The 17,181-nt window shown below is 42.7% G+C and overlaps 1 long non-coding RNA gene across 1 annotated transcript in view; it reads left to right on the top strand.

The window, feature by feature from the left end:
- The first annotated feature begins 1,188 nt into the window (after positions 1–1,188).
- LOC148142502 (uncharacterized) overlaps positions 1,189–17,181 on the top strand; it is a 42,601-nt gene continuing 26,608 nt past the window's right edge. Inside the window, exons 1-2 of the long non-coding RNA XR_015751901.1 lie at positions 1,189–1,612; positions 7,120–7,194. This is a non-coding gene — a long non-coding RNA (uncharacterized LOC148142502). The remainder of the gene's footprint in view (positions 1,613–7,119; positions 7,195–17,181) is intronic.

Below are 17,181 nucleotides of genomic sequence, written 5' to 3' on the forward strand. Positions count from 1 at the left end.
CGGTTGAGTGAGATGTTAAGCCAAAGTCCTTTCTGCTGGTGCAGATGAATATAAAAGATTTCTTGATGCTATTCAAAGATAAGTAGAATAGGCATCTTTGTCAACATTCGACTGAAGCAGCTTACTGGTCATTCTTCCTATTCTTCTGCTTTAGGGGTCTTAGTGGATATGATTTGGTTGCCTGATTTGGCAACATGCCAACAGTAACTGCAAGCCCAAAGTAAACCATAGACTGTGACGCACTTTGGGCATTCTGTGATGTGAAAGACAGAACCAAAAAGTAAGTCATTTTGTTTTACTGGAGGCCCACTGACAGTAATCACATCATAACCCAGCATGGACTCAATACCCTTGGGAGCCGAGGAGAGAAAGGAGAAGGAAATTTAAATCATTCATTAAATGCTTGTGTGTGACTCAGTGATTTTTATACTAAGCGTTATTTTAGACAGTCTAAAATCCCATTCATAGAAACATCGCACACTGGAAGCAGTCCAAACATTAAAAATCTACTCACCTCTATCTTTGATATTACTAAACTGACTGATCTGTGACTCCTAGCCTCTAATTAAGCAATATTGAACAAGTCGGATTACACTGGATTGTAATTGAGGGCTGATAGCTTGACTGAGTTCACAGGTTGAAACATTCAAGTCAGCTGCCTCTCCTCAATTACAGATTACTGTACTGTCACGTGTATAATTACTCTCCAATCACACCAGTGCTGTTCATCTTTCTATTCTAATTTGTATTTAACTTTTAACTACACTGCTGCTTTATATCCCCCCTCCCCCGCCACCCAACCCCCACTGCCCCCAAGCCTTGGCTCAGTGTCAGTGTCAGTGTCAGTGTGAATGCCTCTCAAACAGTAGTTAGTGGATTCCAGTTCCACCCCAGACGCTTATGCCACATAATCTAAGCTGACACCCACGTGCAGAATTGCTGGGCTGAAATTCCCCAGCCTTGCAGTTGATGGACCAGGACGGGGGAGGACTGGGTAATAGGCTGACATCAAGAGGGAGGTCCGGCCAACATGTTTTGTTGCCAGAGCTACAGGGAGGGACTGAATAGGCTGGGGCTGTTTTTCTTTGAGCGTCGGAAGCTGAGGGGTGACCTTATGGAGGTTTACAAAATCATGAGGGGCATGGATAGGGTAAATAGACGAGGTCTTTTCCCTGGGGTGGGGGAATCCAGAACCAGAGGGCATAGGAAAGATATAAAAGAGACAGAAGGAGCAACTTTTTCACGCAGAGGGTGGTGTGTGCATGGAATGAGCTGCCAGAGGAAGTGGTGGAGGCTGGTATAATTACATTTAAAGACATTTGCTTGGGTATATAAATAGGAAAGGTTTAAGGGATGTGGGCCAAGTGCTGACAAATGGGACCAGATGAATTTAGGATATCTGGTCGGCATGGATGAGTTGGACTGAAGGATCTGTTTCTGTGCTGTACATCTCTGACTCTATGACTGTATATGGAAAGCTCAGCAGTGAGGCCACCCATCGGGAAGCCAATTAATCCACATCGGGATCCAATTAAGAGCCACCTCTCACTCCTGTTGGCATTTTTCTATGTCAGGAATATTCTGTTGCACCACCACTTGGAGAGGTCGTGAGGTAAGCCTTTTGATTTAATGCTATTTTTAAATCCTCCTGTTACCCACAAATAAGATACACATTCCTTGGAAGCAAACTTGTTTTAGAGTCCCCAAAATTTCCACACAGGGAAATTCAGATTGCTTCCATTTCTCCATCTAGCAAAATGCCGTGCATCTCAAAGACTAATCTGATTAGATCAGAATGCAATCTCATACCCTTTTATTATTTATGGACAGAGTGAACTGGTTCATGAGCTAGTTGAGATTCAATCGAAATGGGATTCAGAGAATCACCAAATCATAGAATTATTTCAGGACCGAAGGGGGCCAATCAGCCCATCATGTTTGCATCAGCTCTCCAAATGAATATTTCATCAGATGTCATTTTCTGGCCTTCTCCCCAACACATTGCTTCTTTTCAAATTGCCTAACTCCCTTTCAATTGCCTTGATTGAACCTGTCTCGGCCACATGCTCAGTGCATTCCAGGTCCTAACTACTTTAGGGTGTATGTTTGCTCGCTGAGCTATAGGTTTGATATCCAGATGTTTCATTACCTGGCTAGGTAACATCATCAGTGGTGACCTCCAAGTGAAACGAAGCTGTTATCTCCTGCTTTCTATTTATATCTTTCTCCTGGATGGGGTTCCTGGGGTTTGTGGTGATGTCATTTCCTGTTCGTTTTCTGAGGGGTTGATAGATGGCATCTAGATCTATGTGTTTGTTTATGGCATTGTGGTTGGAGCGCCAAAAATAAAACCCCATTTCGACTGGGACAACACATCTATCCTGGGACTGGCTAAGCAAAGACATGCCAGAGAATTCCTAGAGGCCTGGCACTCCAACCACAACGCCATAAACAAACGCATAGATCAAGATGCCATCTATCAACCCTTCAGAAAATGAACAGGAAATGACATCACCACAAACCCCAGGAACCCCATCCAGGAGAAAGATATAAATAGAAAGCAGGAGACAACAGCTTCGCTTCACTTGGAGGTCGCCACTCATGATATTACCTAGCCAGGTAATGAAACGTCTGGATATCAAACCTACAGCTCAGCGAGCAAACCTACACCCTAAACCTCAACCTGAGCTACAAACCTTCACAAACCATCCTAACTACTGGCTGACTAATAAGATTTTTCTCCATATTGCTTTAAACCTTTGCATCTCACCACTGGGTCCCTCCCCACCCCTGCCCCACAAACTCCCAATTCACCCCTCCCCCTTCCCCTCATCCTTTCTTGATCCTTTGTGTGTGGATAGTTTCGATCCAACAGATCTCGCTAGGCCCCTCATGATTGTGAACACCTCTACCAGATCTCCAGAACTGGACCGAATGTTCCAGCTCTTTCGGAACTTGTGTCTTATAGTTTGCTCATGCACTATCTGCCCTTGTTAAAACCCAGATACTGTATGCATTGTTTAACTGCTCTCTCAACTTGCCCTGCTATCTTTAATGACGAATTGAATTTATTGTCATGTGTACTGAGGCACAGCGAAAAGCTTTGTCTTGCGAGCAATACAGACAGATCACATGGTTAAATAGCATAGGTAGTAAATAATAGGTAAACAGCGGCAAAAACCAAAACACAGGTACAGGCGAATGCTAAGAATTTGTGAGTCCCTTCAATATTCTAACAACAATATAGTAGAAGCTTTTTCAAAACCAGCTGGTGCGTGTGTTCAGACTTCTGTACCTTCTCCCTGACGATAGAGGTTGTAGAAAAGCATTACCAGGGTGGGATGGATCTTTGAGAATGCTGGCAGTCTTTCCTTGACAGTGGGCCTGGTAGATGGATTCTATAGATGGGAGTTTGGCCTTTGTGATTGTCCAGGCCGAGTTCACCACTCTCTGAAACCATCTCCGATCTTGAATGGTACAGTTGCCATACTAGGTAGTGATACATCCAGACAGAATGTTCTCGATGGTGCACCTATAAAAGTTGGCAAGGGTATTTGCCGTCGTGCCACATTTCCTCAGCTGCCTGAGGAAAAAGAGACGTTGTTGGGCCTTTGTAACCAGTGCATCCACATGAAGAGTCTGAGAAAGTTTATTATGGATGACCACTCCCTGGAGCTTGACATTCTCACTCGTTCCACCTCTGTGCTGTTAGTGTGTAGGGGAGCATGAACAACATCCCCCGAAAATCAATAATGAGTTCCTTGGTTTTCCGGGCATTGAGAGCTAGGTTACTCTCAGTACACTAACCCCCCCCCCACATTTTTCCAGATCTTCCACCTCCCGTCTGTAGTCTGTTTCATCGCCACCTAAGATTCGACTGACTATGGTGGTGTCATCAGCGAACTTGTAAATGGCATTAGTCTGGTATTTGGCGACAGAGTCATGGGTATACAGTGAGTAAAGTAGGAGGCTGAGTACGCACCGGTGGGGTGCTCCAGTGTTGAGTGTTAGTGAGGATGAAATATTGTCCCCAATCTTCACTGATTGTAGCCTGTGGATCAGGAAACTAAGGATCCAGTTGCAGAGAGTAAGGCTTAATCCGAGATCACTAAGTTAAGTAATCAGTCTCTGGGGATAACAGTGTTGAAGCTGAACTGTAGTCAATGAGTAGAATTCTTATATAGCTGTTCTTGGTGTCAAGATCTTATAGGGAGGAGTGAAGGGCAAGTGATTTGGCATTTGACGTGGATCTGTTGGTCCAATAGGCAAATTGGAGTTGGTCAAGAGTAGTAGGGAGGCTAGAGTTGATTAATGCCATGACCAGCCTTTCAAACCACTTCATGACCACCGAAGCTAGGGCCAGTGGGCAGTAATCATTGAGACATGCTGCATGAGCCTTCTTAGGCACAGGGATGATGTTGGCCTCTTGAAACAGGCAGGGACAGTGGCCTGTTGCAGGGAGAGGTTGAAGATGGCCAAGAAAACCTCTGCCAGTTGATCTGCACATGCTCTGAGTGCACAGCCTGGTACTCCGTCTGGTCCAATCACTTTCGTTGGATTCACATGAAGGAAAACTGATCTGACCTCTGATGCAGTGACTGTTGGGATAGGTTTGTCAGGACTTGTCAGAATAGCACATGCACAATTGGGTTGCTCCGCTCCTGCGTCCTTTTTAGATAAATTCCCTTTATTTTCTACTATCTTTCTATGTTCTTCCTTCCAAAATGAATCATGTCACATGTCTCCATATTGAACTTCATCTCCCACCTGTTTTCCCATTCCACCAACTTGTTTACTGAAATTCTACATTCCTCTTCTCCAAGTTTCCAATGCTTCCAAGTTCAGTGATCATCCACACGTTTTGAATTGTGGTCTGTACGCAATGCTGTAGGGTGTCAATATAAATCAGAAAAAGCCAGGGGGCCATTTGAATACAAACCATCCTCCATTCTGAAGAATATTAATTAACTGTGTATTCACTTCATTCATTGCCATAAGGGAAAAAAAGCAGCAGGAAAATTCGAGCATTTACCTCAACCCGAGAACTCCCCTTTAACTCCAAATCCAATGTCAAACACCGAATAATTTTCCAGTGAGCTATGGTCTAAGTAGCTTTTTGATATTACTCTTTGGCATTTCGTACAAACCAACAATGCAAATCCATACAGCACTTGGCATTTCAAATGTACAGATATACTTGTCTAGGTTAGTTTTGATAGAGAATAGACAGATTTTTAAGGAATTGACTTTATAAATAAACAAACATTAAATAACCTCAGACCAAGAGAGGAGTTGAGGACGGTAAAGAGTAGTGACTAAAAAGTGCCTGCACTATTAACAAGTGGCTTCAATTCACAAGGAAAATGTCAAAACATGCCTCTTTGTCTTAGAAATTTCAAAGAACTTTGGAATATTTTGGTTGAATTATTGCACCAGCATAAATTAACATTAAGAGTGTCCATGGCCACAAGTTCATAGTTATCCAATGTATAATTAAAGAGCATTGTCGTAATGTTAAGTTGTTCTAGATAACTGAGAACACATAAGATTATCTACTCTACCTTTACACGCAGTGATTCTATTTTATTGATGGTATTTCTTGGATTCCAAGAATTGTATTTATACACTTCCATGAGGCTAAAGTGCATGCATCACACTAATTGAACAGAACTTATCGATTTGTTTCAACGTGATAAACTCTTTTTGTCACTACAGTATTATTCACATCGTCAGAACTCTAAGTCCAGATAAGATTCCTCAACAAGCAATAATCTTTGGATCACCATCAATATTTTTACACAGTCTACCTCATAAAAAGGACTCCAGTTGTTCTGCTGCGCCCACCACTGCCTCCAGATTTCAAGCCCAGCAGTGCAGAAGTTCAAATGTTGCCAAGCTAGCAATAGCCATTCACAGTCGCAGTATGTGAGGAAGGAGAAAGTGAGCACTCCAGATGCTGGAGATCAAAGTCAAAAGGTGGTAATGGAAAAGCACAGCAGATCAGGTAGCATCTGAGGAGCAGGAGAATTGATGTTTAGGGCAGAAGTCCTTCATCAGGAATGTGTGGGGGGTGTAGAGGGGTGGTGGTGAAGGGGGCTGGGAAGGCGATAGGTAGGTGCAGATACAGGGTGATGGTGATAAGTCGGAGGGGAGGGTTCAGCAGATAGGTGGGCAGGAAAATGGACAGGAAGGATAGGTCAAGAGGGCAGTGCCGAGTTGGAGAATTAGATCTGGAATGAGTTGAGAGGAGGGGAGATGAGGAAACTGGTGAAGTTGACGTTGATACCGTATGGTTGGAGGGTCCCAAGGCAGAAGATGAGGCACTTCTCTTCCAGAACCGGGGACTTGGATTTGGCAGTGAAGGAGGCCCAGGAAGTATGCTGGAGATGGCTGATATGGGCAAGTGAGCAACTGTTTTCCTGACAGGGGCCTGGAAGTTCTGATGGACAGGAGGGCCTTGTAATTCATTCAGGTTAGCCAGAGGACACAATGGCACCAGATGATGCCAGTCTAGACTGAGGTTTCTATATGGGTCAGTGCAGTGTCCGCAGTCCGGTGGAGTACCCAACAATAAAGAAGGAGTTAATGGTCTCCTACGTTCCACAAAGCTAAGTGTCACCATCTTTTCTTAACCCCCTCACACTCACTCTAACTCTGCTAAGGCACCCACCTCCTACTACGTTTCATGGTCTTATACTCTCACTATTACATTTAACATCTTCCTTCAGTGATTATCCCCATTCCCATCCCCATTCCCTCAGACTGCTAGGCCCCATACCCTCTGTGCATGGGACACCTCAGCACCCTTCCCTCAGGTATACCAGCACTAACAGCTGTGCCAGCCCCTTTCATCTCATTCAATCCCTGCTCAAACCTCCTTCCAAGAGAAAACAGCCCATAAGAGGGCACAGTAGGGAAAGACTGGCATTCATCTGATGACCTCCTACAAGGAAATAGTCCTTGCTATAACAGGAGAGAACCCTGATTGCTCATGTGGTGATTCCGAAACCTCCAAATCTTAACAATCAAGTAAAATTTATTGTAATCTGCTGCATTGTTATCTATTACTAATACATCTACCCCTTTCTCATAAATCATTCACTTTCATGTCCTCTGTAGGCACCAGCAATACCCACAAAACCTCCCCCGGAAGGGACCAACCTCTCTGGCCATCAATTCCTAGGGGAAGAATGTGTAAGTCTTTGACAGGAAACATTGTAAGGCCACCTCCTGCACTTTCTGACAGCTCAAATACTGATATATATATTTAGCTGGATAATTTAACTAGGTTAAAGTTGGGTGCACAATCTTCTGAGACCATCACTCTCCACAGCTGGCTGAGGAAGAAATGACCCAAGTCACCTGCCAAAGACCAGGCATGTGTTCAACCCCAGGCAGAGAGGATCTGTGAGTACTAGCCATTAAAGATTTAACTGAATGGTACAAGCAGCCACAGGAGCAGTAGGAAACTGGATTGAAGCTTGGACGAATCCACCAATGCTGTCTGTGGTATGTGATTAGATTCCCTACTGTATAGAAACAGGCCCTTCGGCCCAACTTGGCCACACCGACCCTCTGAAGAGTAACCCACCCAGACCCATTCCCTACATTTACCCCTGGCTAATGCACCTAACACTATGGGCAATTTAGCATGGCCAATTCACCTGACCCACACATCTTTGGATTGGGGGAGGAAACCGGAGCACCCAGCGAGAACGTGCAAACTCCACGCAGACAGTTGCCCGAGGCGGGAATCAAACCCAGGTCCCTGACGCTGTGAGGTAGCAATGCTAACCACTGAGCCACCGTGCTGCCCCTTCCTCAGTTTACCTCAGAGGGCTATTGAGGCTGTGCTGTTCACTATATTCAGAGCTAAGATAAATCAACTCTTAATGAATTTGATGAACGGACACTTCATGATAAATAGAATCTCATTTTTAAATATATTTTCATTTTACATTGGTCTGTTTGCTGCCTTTTTAGCTGCAGTTGGAAGAGTGATACTAGGAAGGAGACACTACCTTAGTGACACACAATATTACAGCCTTTTCTGAAGAATTACCATTCTTTCCTGAGCATCCGTACTAGTGTATAGCATTGCCCTGTTTGATTGTGGGGGTATTGTGTGTTGTAAAGCTTTCCAACAGTTTGTATCTCTAACCTCTATTACACATCAGAAAAAGCAAAGAATGAACAAACTAAAAAGTGGCTTTTACTGTTGGGAATGAACAGGGATTGATTGCCTTTCCAGCATCAATATATTTATTGTCAATGAGTGATGACTTCATCCAACTCGTTACCATTGGAAGCAGTTACCAAATAAGTTCTTTCAGCTTTGTCTCACCCATGCTACTGCCCTCTATCATGATACAGGGAATGTTCCTCCTGATCAATGTCCTCATCTTTCTCCTTAGAAGAATGCTGCTGCTCTAACATCTCCCCACTGTCCATCCATTTCCTCTTTTTGCCTGCTTCAGTTGTCCAGACCATAACATGCACGGTTTAGTGACACACTCTGTCTGCAGTGTACTGCAGTGAAGCCCAGACAGTAGCAAGCATTGAGACATCAAGTTGAGGAGACACCATCAAGCCCTGTGATTGCTCCACTGGAAGACTGTATCTATATTCAACCTCAGTCAGGGAGTTGTGTAATAGAATCATTAGCCATGTGTGAAGATGCTTGTCTTCCACCAACCATCCTTGTGAGCCATTCCACCTTTGGATTGAAGAAGAAAGTTGAGAGTTCTCAAACATACAGGCTCCTTGGAAGCTTCAATACTACTGCACCCACACCCACCAACCTCGCCGCCTCATGGCTGAACACTTCAACTCCCCCTCCTACTCTATCAAGGACATGCAGGTCCTGGGCCTCCTCCACCACCAGACCATTACCACCCAACACCTGGAGGAGGAAAGCCACATATTCCGCCTTGGGACCCAGCAACCCCATAGGATAAATGTGGATTTCAACAGCTTCCTCACTTCCCCTCCCCCCACATTACCCAGTCCCAATCCTCCAAATTGGCACCACCCACTAGACCTGTCCATCACTGTCCCCTCTAAGCTATCACCTTCACCCTCGCCTTCATCCACCTATCGCTTTCCCAGCTACCTCCCCCCAACCCCATCCCCCTCCCATTTATCTCTCAGTGCCGAACCACAAGTCTCATTCCTGATGAAGGGTTTATGCCTGAAAAGTCAATTCTCCTGTTCCTCGGATGCTGCCTGACCTGCTGTGCTTTTCCAGCTCCATGCTCTCGACTCTGATCTCCAGCATCTGCAGTCCTCACTTTCTCCTAGCTTCAAAACTACCTCATGCAGATATCTAAGATGTGGTAGCAATGATTGTAGATGATTTCGATATTGACTGATTGGAAACCTTCCCTACTAATGAAGCTAATCATGTCAGGACATGTTCTCTCACCACAACATGGATACCGTCTACAACACCCTGTGTCTGGAATGCTCCAGTAGATGAAACAGTTATGTCACATTGATCATGGCAATGGTACTGTACCTCCCTCATCTGAAGGACATGCAAAAGGAAAGACAAAAGACTGTGGCTCTCCTTCACTTGGTCTACATCATAACAGCATTTTTTTCTGGAAACTCTGTATTTGGAGGCTCTTTAACATCTGCCACAATTCGCTGCTGCTCCTGGGCTTCCAAGTGCATATATTCCCTGTCAATTTTTGTGGCTGCTTGCAGTCCCATTGTCACAGAGACAGTGACAAGCGCGGAGTCCCGATCCATTGGTGTCAATGTGATGCATAATTTGTTTGCCATGTCTCAGCTGGGAGGCCTGGAGGCTCACGGGATTGAGTGGGGAGATGAAGACTTCAATAAAAATGTTGCATGGGAATGTGGAGAGACTCAATCCTGATTGCGTTGACTGGGGAGTGCGAGGTAAAAAGGAATATGAAAGTGTTAGTGGGGGGTTAGTCACCTGCATGAACAGTCACCTCAGTCTGTGCAGCGTTAATTTGTGTTGCCCTTTATCTCTACCCGAATCACAAATGCATAATGGAAATGAAACATGACAGCCAGCGCACTTGGAGTCAGTGGAATAATCATAGAATTTTACAGAAGGAGGCCATTTGTCCCAACATTTCTGCAATATGGGTGTTTATTTGTCTGAGCTCTACTTATAAGGAATGTGAGTCCCTTCAAAGGACAATGCATTAATCTGGCACTTGTACTTCATAGACTTCAGGTTGAATGTGTCAAAAACAAATCCTGGTCACAAGTAAAGGTGACCATGACATTGATTATTGCAAACTAATCCTAACAATCTAATGAAGTGGAAGTAATCACAGGCAACTGATAAAGAGCTCCAAGCACATTCCAAGGTCTCATTGATTACAGAAGGGTGTAGAATTGCTGCCCTCACACATCAAATTGTAAGTATTCCACTCCATGCTCTTACATGCAATGCTGCCTTTCTTGATTGTGTCGAAGATGAGGCAATCTTCCGAGGCAGAATGTAAGGAAATTACAGGGGAGGAACAACATCTTCAGCATGATAGAGCACTGCAGCATTTGGCGCAAGAGACCAGATGAGACTTAGTTGATACTTGAATACAATAAATCTGAGATAAATGAAATTATGATTTGTTGACTAAACATTTGTTGCACTTAAAAGGCAAGGAGTCTCTGTTCAGTCCCAAAAGCAAATGTCACTTTTTAAATTATATTTTCTTTTCTTTATCTGTTGTTTGATGGAAGTTAAGTTTACAACTATTTGAGGCTTTGCAGCATCTGATGAAAAGTGACAAGATATTACTCCACGCTGAACTGACAGGGTTCATACGTGGTACAGTGTCTTGAATCGGTCACCTCTATGGCTTCATTGTTGTACTTGCAGTTTAATTGATCATTGGTCAGACAGGTGATAGCACAGTTGATGACATTTGCCATCACTTTACTGATTATCAAGATAGTTTGGTAATTGGCCATGTTAGATGTGTCCTGCTTTTTGTGTACAAAATATACTTGGGGAATTTTCCACATTATTAGGCAGAGATCAGAGTTGAAGCTGTACTAGAACAGGTTGACTAGCTGAGCAGCAAATTTGGGAACATAATTCTTCAATACTATTGTTGGAATGTTGTCAGGGCTCATAACCTTTGCTGTGTCCAGTACTTCCAATTGTTTCTTGATGTCACGTGGAGTAAATTGAATTGGTTGAAAACTGGCATCTGAAGATTATGGTGAATGCTTCAGCCTTATTTTTTGCACTGCAGTGCTGAGAATGGGGATAATTGTGGAGCCTCCTCGTCCAGTGAGTTGTACTGTAGAGCTTAGATCTGATCCATTGTGGTGTGATCAGTTGACTTTGTATATCATTCATCAAAAAGTGTGGTGCTGGAAAAGCACAGCCTGTCAGGCAGCAATTGAGGAGCAGGGGAGTCGACGTTTAGAGCACAAGCTCTTCATCAGGAATGTGGGAGGGGCCCAAGGGGGCTGAAAGATAAATAGGACAGGGTGGGGCTGGGGGAAGGCAACTGGGAATGCGATAGGTAGTTGCAGGTGGGGGGGTGATGGTGATAGGTCGGAGAGGAGGGTGGAGTGGATAGGTGGGAAGGAAGATGGACAGGTAAGACAGTTCAACAGGGCGGTGCCGAGTTGGAGAGTTGAATAAGGTTGGGGGAGGGGAGATCAGGAAACTGGTGGAATCAACATTGATCCCATGTAATTGGAGGGTCCCAAGGAGGAAGATGAGATGTTCTTCCTCCAGGCGTTGGGTGATTAGGTTTTGGTGATGGAGGAGGCCCAGGACTTGCATGTCCTTGGCGGAGTGGGAGGGGGATTTGAAGTTTCGCCCACTTTTTGAATCAGTGCATCATTTGCTGTTTATGCCATTTGGCACACGGGTAATCCTGTTTTGTAGCTTTGCCAGGTTGACACCCTACTTTCAGGAATCTAATGAAGGAATTTTGCCTGAAACATCGATTTTCCTGCTCCTCGGATGCTGCTGACCTGCTGTGCTTTTCCAGCTCTCCCCTCTCTTATGTGGTTTTTAACAAATGGCTTCTTCCACCACACTGACTTCTAATTTCTTTCAGTTGCAGTAGACTGAGGAATTGCATCTAAAGCTTTCTGGGCATGCCGTGTAATAATATACATTCCACAGACTAATTGAGAAAAAGTCAAGGCCATTGTTTTAAAAACAAATTAATGTTGAGCACATAGCCATTTAGCAATGATGTAGCAATGGATGTTTGTAGTTTGTTACCACCCAGGAGAACATCTTTCATTTAAATGAGCTTTTATGAATACATCATAACTTTAAATATCCCATTTAATATAAAAACCACGCATGCTCACTTCAACATTATCTTCACTCAAAAGGCTCTTGAACCAGTGGAAGGATCATACATTTTGAAACTGTTTATACACTGGAGCTTTAAACTCCTGTTAAATAAATGTAATTTAATACATAAATCAGATTTTCTATCAAACTGCACAATTCCCAGGACATTTAACAAAGTGCTGTGTTCTTTGTCATTCCCATATTACTATGGGCTCCCTGCTGGCTCTCTATTTACTTACACTTTTTAGTGATTTATAGGCATGGTGCCTGTGATGGATGTCAGTCTTCAGTTCCCTTAAGGGAAAACAATGATGTCAGATGCACAGAGTTGACTCTCCAAGGCACATGTTCCTGAATGCTGTGTTACTTGCGTAAGCATTTTACAGTGAAAGAAGCAATTCATACTTCACACATTAATCTTATCATTGATTCCACTTCAGAGCAATAATATAATATAGATATATTCAAAGTATAAATCCTTCCTTTTAGCAGGATTTCCATCTCTTCTCCTATCCACTTTTAAGCTTTAACATGACATTCGTCTCCCTTAAGGTTGGGAACAGCAAATCATTACAGCTTCTGACTTCAGTTCCCGGAATTAGTAATGGGCCATTTGTCACTTAGCCTACATCCTATTCAGTTTTGATGAGCTTAAAAGTTCAGTAAGATTAGACACACCAGCAATGGCTCTCCCTTATAAGTCAATTAATCAAAAAAGTTTCTATGTGGACTTAAAGCATCAAAACCAAAAAGATCCTAGCTTTGAGAACTGAGTTGATTGCTATTAGTGGCATTACAATTGGCCTAAAACCAAGCAAAAGGGAAAAGGACATGACAAAGTCAATCACTGCAGAATATTTCTGGTGGACAGCATACTATGTGGTCATTGGCTGAGAGTATGATTAGTTCAGTTTTGGTGAATTTCATTGATTATTGCTCATCAATTCCACAATGTTTAGGAATGTACAAGATGCGTGGCCACTAGTGGGCAAAATCGTTGCTTCTATGATTTATCTGAGTCTTTGTATCTGGAATTGTGAAAGGAGATTTATCAGCACATCATCTGCTTGGGGACCCTGCAGCCTCCCAGATTCAATATCAAGTTAAAAAACTTGAAGGTTTGAGCTCTCCCATGTCCCTACCCCACCCCCCACACACCAGACCTTGTAATCACATAGTGTGCTATTACACACAATCCATGTTTGCCACTAACTAGTCCCCATTAATAGCTAATCACAAACCTAGCCACGTCATTATCCAACCCTTTGTCCAACTGCTCCTCTCTCTCTTTGGGTTCTATCCCTACCTATCATTTACTCCTTACCCCTCCCCCACCCTATCTTCTGCGCAGAAACCAACATTTTCCTATCTACCATCAGTTCTGAGGAAGGATCACTCGATTCGAAATGTTAACTCTGATTTCTCTCCACAAATACTGCCAAACCTGCTGAGCTTTTCCAGTAACTTTTATTATGGTCTCTGATTTACAGCATTCGCAATTCTTTCATTTTTAAAATTTTGTTTGTTCTCAGGTTGTGAACATTATTGGCAAGGCCAGCCTTTATCTCCCATTCTTAATTGCTCTTCAGTAGGGTGGTGAGCCACCTGTAATGTCTTGTTAGACATTTTAGAAGGCAGTTAACAGTTATTGACATTGATGTGGATCTGAAGTTGTATGTCGGCCTGGCCAGTCCTGATGGGTAGCACGGTGGCTCAGTGGTTAGCACTGCTGCTTCATAGCACCAGGTCCCAGGTTCAATTCCAGCCTTGGGTGACTGTCTGTGTGGAATTTGCACATTCTCCCTGTGTCTGTGTGGTTTTCCTCTGAGTGTGATGGTAAGTTTGACCACTTACCATCCTCTCCAAACACTGCAAAGTAAATCAAATATGTTTGTATGATAATCTTATTGATCATTCATAATGAGACTAGCATTTTATTTTGCAAATATCTATTAACCAATTGAGTCTAAACTCTCTGGCTGCTGCCATTGTGTCATTTGAACTTTATCTCCAAAATATTAGACTAAACCTCTGAGATTAAAATTCACTGCAACACACAATCCACAAGATCCTTATAATCTGAAATAACATACAATGCAATACAACATTACAATCCACTAAAACATGTAACACAATACATTACAATCCACCACAATATTACAATTTACTACAACAAACAATGCAATGCAACACTACAATCCACTACATACAAATAATGGAATGCGACATTACAATTGATTAAAATATACAATCTGGCAAAAATTACTGGTAAACCAGAAGATTGGGAATGTTTGAAAACCTAACAAAAGATTACCAAAAAAATTAATAACGAGAGAGAAAATAACTTTGAGGGCAAACTAGCAATTAATATCAAGACTGACAACAAGAGCTTTCTTACATAAATAAAAAGGAAGAGAGCGACCAAAATAAACAAAGGCCCTTCAACAATGAGGCTGGAGAAATAACAATAGGGAAACAGAAAAAGATAGAAAAATTGGATAAATATATTGCATCAGTTTTCACAGAGGAATTGCATAATATAATTCCTAAACAATCAAGAGGCAAAAGGGTGGGGGGGACAAAGTAAATACAAGAATTACCACAGGAGAAAACTTCCTAGCGAAAGTAATGGAACTAAAGGTCAGTATGTCTCCTGGACATGATTGGTTTTTTTTTGGATATTAAAAGAAGTAACTCCAAAGGTAACCTTTAGATTCTGGAAAAGTCACAGACATTTGGAAAATTGTTAATTCAAAACCTTATTTCCAAAAGGGAAAGAGACCCAAAAGAGTAAAGGAAGCCCAGTTAGATTAACATCTGATACTAAAAAAAAGTTAGAGTCTATTATAAAAGACGTAATAACTTGAAAAATTTGAAATACATAATATGACCAAGTAGAGTCAGCATGGCTTCATGAAGGGAAATTATGCCTGACAAATTTACTGGAATTCTTTGAAGTGGTAATAAGTAGGATAGATGCCATATACTTGTATTTTCAGAAGGCATTTTATAAGCACCACATATTTAGCAACATAATAAGAGCCCATGGTGTTGGGGTAGCATATCAGCACAGATAGAGGTTTGGATAATGAGAAAAGACAGAGAATTGGGGTAAAGGGGAAATTTTCAGAATGGTAACTAACGGAGAGCCACTGGGATCAGTGCTAGAACCAAAATTATTTACAATATATATTAATGACATGAGAAAAGTAAATATGCTATCACCAAGTTTGCGGATGACACAAAAATGAATGGGAAGACAAATGGTGAGGATGACACAAAGAGTCTCCAAAGCAATTTAGGCAGGTTAAGTGAGTCGGCAAAATTTGGCAGAATATACTGTAGGAGAAGGTGAAATTATGCAACTTGGCAGGAAGAATGGAGAAATTAAATATACTTAAATGGGAAAAGACTGCAGAAAGCTGCAGCGCAGAAGGATTTGGAAGTCATAGAGTAATAGAGATGTACAGCACGGAAACAGACTCTTCGGTCCAACTCATCCATGCAGGCCAGATATCCTAACCTAAACTGATTGCATTTGCCAGTGATATCTAAACCCTTCCTATTCATATATTGATTCAGAAGCCTTTTAAATGCTGTAATTGTACCAGCCTCCACCACTTCCTTTGCAGCTCAATCTATATGTGCACCACCCTCTGTATGAAAATGTTGCCTATTAGGTCCCTTTTATATCTTTCTTGTCTCACTCAAAACTCATGCCCTCTCCTTTTGGACACCCCACCCCAGGGAAAAGACCTTGTGTATTTCTCCTATCCATGCCCCTCATGATTTTATAAACCTCTATAAGGTCATCCCTCAGCTGCCGATGCTCCAGGGAAAACAGCCCCAGCATATTCAACCTCTCCCTAATAGTTCAAATCTTCCAACCGTGGCAACATCTTTGTAAATCTTTTGTAAATCTTCATCAGGTGCTCCTTCATCAACTTTCACAACATCCTTCCAATAGAAAGCAGACCAGAAATGCACTCAATATTTCAGCCGCAACATGACCTCCCAATTCCTTTACTCAATGCTCTGATGAATAAAGGAAAGCATACCAAATGCCTTCTTCACTATCCTATCTACCTGCAACTCTACTTTCAAGGAACTATAAACGTGCACTCCAAGGTCTCTTTGTTTAGCAACATTCCCAGGACCTTACCATTATGTGTACAAGTCCTGTTCTGATTTACTTTTCCAAAATGCAGCACCTCACATTTATCAAAATTAAACTCCATCTGACACTCCTCAGCCCATTAGCCCATCTGATCAAGATGAAGTTGAACTCTGAGGTAACCTTCTTCACGGTCCACTACATATCCAATTTTGGTGTCATCTGCAAAAATACTAACAATATCTCCTATATTCACATTCAAATCATTTATATAAATGACGAAAAGCAGTGAACCCAGCACTGATCCTTGTGGCACACCACTGGTCACAGACCTTCAGTCGGAAAAGCAAGCCTCCACCATCACCCTCTGTCTTTAACCTTTAAGCTAGTTCTGTATCCAAATGGTTTGTTCTCCATGAGGAATCTTGTCGAACGCCTTACTGAAGTCCATATAGATCAAATCTACCGCTCTGCCCTCATTAATCATCTTTGTTACATGCAAATTCATGAAGCATTCCTTTTTTTTATGGGCGGCACGGTGGCTCAGTGGTTAACACTGTTGCATCACAGCCCCAGGGTCCCAGGTTCGATTCCAGCCTCGGGCGACTGTCTGTGTGAAGCTTGCACATTCTCCCCGTGTCTGCATGGGTTTCCTCTGGGTGCTCCGGTTTCCTCCCACAATCCAAAGATGTGCAGATCAGATGGATTGGCCATGCTAAATTGCCCATAGTATTAGGTGCATTAGTCAGAGGGA

The sequence above is a fragment of the Chiloscyllium plagiosum genome, unplaced genomic scaffold (assembly GCF_037043375.1).
Source record: "Chiloscyllium plagiosum isolate Xiang-an unplaced genomic scaffold, Cpla_swu_hap1 HiC_scaffold_28, whole genome shotgun sequence".
NCBI classification, from domain to species: domain Eukaryota; kingdom Metazoa; phylum Chordata; class Chondrichthyes; order Orectolobiformes; family Hemiscylliidae; genus Chiloscyllium; species Chiloscyllium plagiosum.